General features: G+C 46.3%; 1 pseudogene; it reads right to left on the bottom strand.

The window, feature by feature from the left end:
• Window positions 1-2,033: 2,033 nt before the first annotated feature.
• LOC100959544 lies at window positions 2,034-5,134 on the bottom strand (annotated as a pseudogene).
• Window positions 5,135-7,469: the final 2,335 nt, after the last annotated feature.

Genomic DNA, 7,469 nt, shown 5'->3' with positions numbered 1-7,469 from the left:
GCTCCAAACCATCAGCTAATTTGCTAAGGTTCTGTCCTTTCAGCCTCCTTCTGGACGGGAGCTTCTGTAAAAAGCTGGCTGCAGTTCGCCATCTTGGCTCCGCCCCCCCTACATATTCATTTTTAAGAATATTTTTATCTTGAATCACTGATACTTTTCTTTTGACCATCTTTGACTGCTATGTCTTTATTCAACCATTTCATTTTAACCTTTCAGTGTAATTTTATTTTTGGTTGTCTTTTATAATCAGCATGTAATCATGGTTTGTTTTGAGCCCCATGTAAGCATCTCTGCTTTTTATCCCGGAATGTCAAACATAAACAATTGGCATAAAAACTGATATATATGCTCCTATTTCAGGCATTTTTTTTGGTACTTTCTCTTAGGTTTATTTGATTTTTCTTTTTCTTTTTCTTTTTTTTCTTTTTTTTTGAGACAGAGTCTCACTCTGTCACCCTGGGTAGAGTGCTATGGTGTCATAGTTCACAGCAACCTCAAACTCTTGGGCTCAACAGTCCCTCTTGCTGAGTAGTTGGGACTCTAGGCATGCACCACTATGCCTGCTAGTCTGTGTTCATGTTTGGTTTTGTTTTCTAATTTTTTTTTTTTTTTTTTTAGTAGAGACAGGGTCTTATGTTTGCTCAGGCTAGTCTGGAACTGGTGAGCTCAAACAATCCACCTGCCTTGGCCTCCCAGAGGGTTAGGATTACAGGCGTGAGCCGTGGTGCCCTTTGCACTGTGCTTTTGTTTTCTTGTCTTCAGTGGCAATTTGGAAGCTGGTTCATAATTCTAGTCATGGTTGTCTTTTTCGCAAAATTATGTATATATTTATTTATTGTGTTTTTTAAATTAAGATGTGATTACCTTTATGTTTATTAAATGTAGCCCTAAACCTACATTTCTCTAGTTGTCAAAATGAAGAGTAAAAGTGTATATATATATATATATATATAGATGTTAGACATCTAACAATTAAGTGGGCCTTATTTTTATGTTTTACTTTTATTCCCCACAAATTCCTGTCCTTGGTTATGTAATATGGGGGAAGTCATAAAACTCAGAGAATTATTATACTGTATTTATTATGTAAGTGTTCTTTTTCAAGATTTGGTTTGGATTTTGCATTCGATTTAGTAAATATATTTATGACAATTATTTGCCTTCAACTAAATATTTAATTGACTTCCAGTTTCACTGCTAATGTTTTCTGGTGTGGTATAACTTTTTCAACTAAGGCATGCATATAAGAATTGCATGGTGGGGGCAGCGCCTCTGGCTCATTGAATAGGGCACCAGCCCCATATACGGAGGGTGGCAGGTTCGAACCCAACCCCAGCCAAACTACAACAAAAACAGCCGGGCGTGATGGCAGGCGCTTGTAGTCCCAGCCACTCGGGAGGCTGAGGCAAGAATCGCCTAAGCCCAAGAGCTGGAGGTTGCTGGGAGCTGTGATGCCACGGCATTCTACCGAGGGTGACAAAATGAGACTCTTGTCTCAAAAAAAAAAAAAAAATTGCATGGGGAGTATTCCTGATTTTCCAGTCTCAACAGTGATGATGAAAGCACCTCTTGACACCCCCTTTAGCTTCCCAATCTTCACTGGAGAACTGCGGGGACAACAGGCTTCAACAAGTCTTCAACTCCTTGTTCTGCCATTTCCTTGGTCAATTCTTTCTTTTCTTCTTTCTTTTTTTCACTTAACATATGCAGCTTTAATCAACAAAAAAAGTCCCAAATGTACAAGTGAAAAAAATCCAAACTGTTGACACAGGCCTAACTAATACCAGCTACTTTTATGTACAACTGTATAAGTTCAAAAAAGCTATCCTATATGTATATACAAAAGTTGTTTATACATAGGTCTGTACATAAGGGTCTATACCTTTATTTCCTCAGAACCCTTAGGTGCCACCTTAGTGAGGACACCAACACTTCATTCACATATATCTTACAAAAAAAGAAAGACTGCTTCCAGGACTGACAACACTGCATCCTGTATTCAGACAATAAAGGCTCCACTTGATTGGTTAAGATCCTTTCATCATAAAGCAGACCACACCATGTGCGTGGGGCCCCTAAAGAGTGCTTCGCACAGAGTGCTCCCAAGTAAAACCCCGTAAACCAACACAAGATAAGAAGGAAGAAGAGTCCTGCCACCCCAGGTCCAGGCTTAGGTGAGCCTGCATGCCCTGCTCACTGTCGGTATTCCAATTCATCCACACTGATGACTTTGGCAGGCATGGATGGCAGGGGCTGCTGTAGCACATCTGAGCCAAACCATTTGGCGAGGCCCACAGGGGAGCTGCTCCTTTGACTGGGGCGATGCTCTAGCTGGGAGTGCACGTGAGGCAGGCCTGAGCGGCTGGGCACATTCTGAGGCAGCATCTGAACACTGACAGCTGCTGCCTGGGAACCAGAGCCTGGAGGACGCCGAACTGAGCGCGGTAGCTGCTGCTGCATCATTGCCAGACGCAGTGGAGTCCCAGGTCGAGGGTTTAAGAGAGGGTGACTAGCAGCAGGTAAAGGGTAAAAGGGCTGACCCAGGATTGGGCCAGATAGTCCCTGTAAATGGGTCAGGTCCATCCCAGGAGGAAGCACACCAGCTTGAAGCAAACTTGAAAGATGCTGTGGATGTATTCCCTGGGCCAGCATCCTTTGCACCACCCCGGGGTGAAGCTGGTGAGCAGGCCGAACAATAGGGACATGGGGGACAAGGGGAACTTGGTGGACAGGGTGGAGAAAAGGTGTTCCTGGAACTGGGGACGCCAGGGTGGGTGTTTTTCTCCCAGTTGCTTTAGGTCGGTAATCTTGTTCTTTGGTGTAACGATTGGTCTGGGACAAGGGGGTGGAACATAAAGACCGCTGTAACGTTGACAATTTGGGATTTGTAGTGGGAGAAGTGTCTCGATCAACACTGGGTACAGAATTGGATGACAGGAGTTTTTCTTCACTGGCCTTTTGAGTATCCCCTTTACTATCACCAAGAGCTGCTTTTCCAGATACTGGCTCCTCCTTGCTTTTTCTCTTTGCTCTCGTACATCTTAGGAATCACTGAGGTAGGGGTAAAAGGAGAAAGCATGCTTGTGATGGAGGCAGCGGGGGCAGGGGAAGAGGAATTCCCTCGGTGCACAGGTGCTGGTGACTTGGTCACTCGCTGTTGCCTGTTTCTGAATCCATCTCTGGTTCTGTCCATCTGTGGTTTGCCAAAACCAGGCTGGTAGAAGTTTGTGGCCTGTACGGCAAGGTCATGGGGCAAGGCCAGCCCTTTCAAAGCTGCCTGTTGTAACTCTAGCTGGCTCATCTGGGCTGTGACAGGGCTCATGGGCTTGCGCATGCCTTGGAATGGGTCTCCAAGTAGCTGCTGTGGTCCTGGTGTAAAACGTGCAATTGGTGATGGTATTCTTGGGCGAAGGTAGTCTGCTGAGGCTGCTCGAGTTTGAAACACCTGTGACAAGGGAAGAGAGGGTGCTCTTTGGCCCAGTAAAGATGTTGTAGGCGCCAAGCTCCCCATAAGGCCACTCAGAAGATTAGAAGAAGTAGGTCTCTGAACTGGTTGGCCCAGAAGTTCCTGTAGGATGTTCTTAGGGACAGGCTGCCCTGGAATCTCAGCGGGGGACATCAAATGGCTTTCAAGATTTCGGCCGACTTTGGGCTGAGGAGGCAAAGTCCCACTTGCCTTCATGGTGCTCACTAGCTTGTTGAAAGCTGTCATGTCTCCATCCTTCTTGAGTTGTCGATTGCTGGTTACAGCACACAGGGTCTCTTCTAGATGTTCTGCCATGAAGGGAGTTGAATTTTTCACTTGCTGATCCACCTTCAAACCCTTGTGTCCTGCTTCTACCTCTTCCACTGACAGTACAACCCCTGAATGTGAGCTCTCTTTAAGTTTTTCTTTATTTGCAGAAAGGTTGGAAAGAAGAGGTTTTAAATCCACTTTGGCTTTCTGAAGCATTTCTAAAATATCCACTTTATTTTCAGAGTGGTCTTCCAATGGTATAGGAGCAAAATAATTCCCCGAGTTCTGTCCAGGAGAGAGGATGGCTTGCTCCAGACCTGGGAGTCTCTCCAGTTCTTCATGGGGTATTGACCCAAGACTGCTGGCTCGGCTTCCCTTGGATTAGAGAACCACCTGCTGAAACGACTGGCAGAGACTGACCCTTCTCCCAAAACATCTTCTATCATCGAAGCCAAGCATGGAACCTTATCAAGGTTAAAGAACTCATTAAAATCAAATTCTCCTGGAGACTGCTCAGGTAAGACAGCATGCCTTGGCACTTCCTGATCAGCAGCAGGTTCCTGTGCAAGGATGACCTCCACCTCATCCTCTTCGGCCACTCCTCCATTGCACTCGACTATTCCTTCCTTCACAGAGGCTGTTCGTCGCCGTGTTCTTTTTCTTCCTTTGTGATCTTCTTCTAATATCTTATCATCAAAGCCAGTCAGTTCAATGGTTTCAGATTGACTTGTGGGTCCAGCTGAGAACCACTCCGGTTCTTCTTCTGTATAAGAATCATTTCTTCTCCGCTCACCAAAGACACACTTACTATCCCCAAACTCTGTCCTGAAACGCTTGTCCTTGTAGTCCCTCTCACGGTCTCTGTCTCTCAAGTCCCGGAGGTCCTTATCACTAAGACGGTGATCCTTCTCAAAGGTCCGGGCAGAGATTATCCTCCCACTGCCAATCCTACGTCCACCCAGCAAACGAAGCCCATCGCCATCTTTCTCTAAAGAGCGCCAGGAGCTCACAGCAGCTGCCACGTGGCAGCCCCCTCCAAAGCTGCGTCTCTGTGGGCTGAGAACCACATCTAAGTCGTCTTCTTTCACCCGCTCGCGTGGATCTACTATCCTGCGCACCAGAGAAGGCCGGTCTGAATCCGGCTCTTTCTTCAGATTTTCTACTGGTGAACTCCGTCCTGATGCTAGGTAGAGAGAGGCATGCCACCTCTCAGGGTCCCAGACACCATCACTGTCATATTTTTCGGAAAGGCATGAAGGCCTCTGTTTGGAATGGGGGCGTTCTTTTATCCAAAAGTTCCTCTTTTGGATAGCGATGGGGGCATTTGGAAGCCGGCAGCCTCTTCAGGTCAAGAAAAGCATCTCCATTTTCTGTTTCCCCCACGCTTCTCCTACCCATGGCTCCTTGATCTACAATTCTTGGCACTGAAGGGAAGCCGGCTGGAGGGCGCCAAGAGGCCAAATCCCCCGACCTGGGAGCTTCGAGCTGGAGCTGGCGCAGGCCGGCCCCTGTCCGCCCCGGCCCGGCGGCTCGGGACCCGCCAGCCCGCCTGCTGCCCGCCGGCTGCCCTGCGGGCCTCGCGCGCGCCCCGGCGCCCGCGTTCACGCACGCGACCCCAGGAGAAGTGCGCCCGCGCCCCTTCTTCCCCTGCGGGCACTGGCGCGCAGCGCCCCGAACCCCGCCACCGCCGGCTCCAGCTCAGAGTCTCCGCCGCCCGCGCGGGTCCCAGCGCTGCTCCGCGCGGCCTTCGCTCTCGCCCCCCTCCCACCGGCCCGGGCTGGCCCTCTTCAGCCGCCGTAACTGCGGCCCAGCCCTCGCCCCCCTTTATTTTCTTTTTTCCTGCCCTTCCTTTTCCTTCCCTTTCCTGTCTTTTCTTTTCCTAGACACCTGATCTCTCTATGTTGCCCAGACTGGTCTTGAACTGGCCTCAGGCAATTCTCCTGCCCTGGCCTCCCAAAGTGCTAGGATGACAAGCATGTGCCCTCATACGTGGCCACCTTGGTCAGTTCTTGAAAAAGTTACTTAATCCTTGATCATCAATTTTCTCATCTGTAAAAATAGTTGATTCTTCTTTTCTGGGAGTGTAATCTGTAAATAATCTGTGCAGATCATCTGTAAAGCACTTAGCATGATCCTGGACAACAGCAAGCTGGTAATAAAAATTATTAGAATTGTTATTTGATATTGATATGTCTATTATTGCAGGGTTCCTTTCTTGTGCAATTTCGAGTTTTACTTCCTTGCCTTGAAGTAAATAAAGATCCAGCTCCTACCCACACATACAATGTGTTAAAATCCGTTTCCTCCAAAGCAACTTGCTTTGTGGTGGTTACACAAATCATAGCTGTCCTGAAAGCTTCCTTCCCTCCCCTCATTCATCAAAACCATAGCAGCGCTGTCCAGTAGAACTCTGTGCAATGGTGGAAATGTTCTGTAATATAGAACATGTAGCTACCGAGTATTTGCCAGGTAGTAGTGAGACTAAGGAATTAAATTTTTAATTTTAATGAATTTAAATTTAAGTAGCCACATGTGACTCGCGACTACCATATTGGACAGCACAATTCTAACTCTCTTGCTTAGAAAGCCGTTCTTAAATTGATGGTCCATTTTACAAGGAATGGCATGTTAGAAAGGAGGAAATTCAGTGATAAATTATGATATTGACACTTTGATTTTAGACATAATTTTCTGTATTTCCAGCCATTCACACATAGTTCTACGTTTTTGTTTTTTCCTTCAAAAATGAATATGCAGTTATTTTATGTAAATCAAATGAATATCAAGATGAAGCGGGTTTCCTGCTTGGAGCATACTTGATAGCAGCTATCCTTGCTACAGTTATATTACGATTATGAGACATGTGTTTTTTAGTTTGAGTCTGAGCCAGATAAAGAGAACATTCAGAGGAAGTTCAGTGCATGGTGGATTTTGCTGGTGATGGACCAGAATGAAAGTGCTTTGAGAGTTAGAGACAAAATGTGGTGTCCAAAAGCAAGACTCCAATGTATTCAATACTAATATGCAGCCACTTGATGAACTAATACATGCCCACACAAGAGAAAAAGTCAATTTAATTCAAGTTGAGGGAGACAGAGGGGGAGAAGGGAGGAGGGAGGGGGATTGGTCTGCTCTCCCGTAATGAGCACCATGTAGGGATATCTGGCACACCTCCTGGGTGAGGGGCACAACTACAACAGGGACCTCACCTAACAAACACAAACATTCTAACCTAATTGTTTAAATTTTTAAAAAAGTGGTGTTCTAGTAAGTCAATGGCGCTCACATTTATTTTTATCAGGACTCACAGTATGAAATTCAGTTTATGGCATGAACCAGTATGTACATATATAACAGAAATAAAGATTTCACAAGAGCTGTACCTCCCTTTAGCATATGCAGTGCATTCTGATATTCTCTATTTTATTCCACCCCTTCTGGCCCATTCTGTTGTGTTTTATTCTATTCAATTCTTGAATTTAATTCTTGATATGCCGGTCAAGATTCCCTAAATTCCCTTCCAGACCCATTATTGTGTTCCAATCACTGGATTAGGAGATGTACAGAAGCCATGTGGGTTGCAGGGGCAGAGTAAAGAGAGGGGACTTGGGTGTGCTGGGCTTCAGACACCAACAGGGATGGAAGGTGGATTTGCCAGGGCAGCCAGGACAAAGTACCATGGACTGGGTGGCTGTATGAGTCTCCTAGCATTGCCATGACAAAATGCCATAGG

Source organism: Otolemur garnettii, unplaced genomic scaffold (genome assembly GCF_000181295.1).
Source record: "Otolemur garnettii isolate 467f Iridium unplaced genomic scaffold, OtoGar3 scaffold00051, whole genome shotgun sequence".
NCBI classification, from domain to species: Eukaryota; Metazoa; Chordata; class Mammalia; order Primates; family Galagidae; genus Otolemur; species Otolemur garnettii.
The sequence above is the reverse complement of the archived record's forward strand: the minus strand, read 5'-3'. Positions and strand labels throughout refer to the sequence as shown.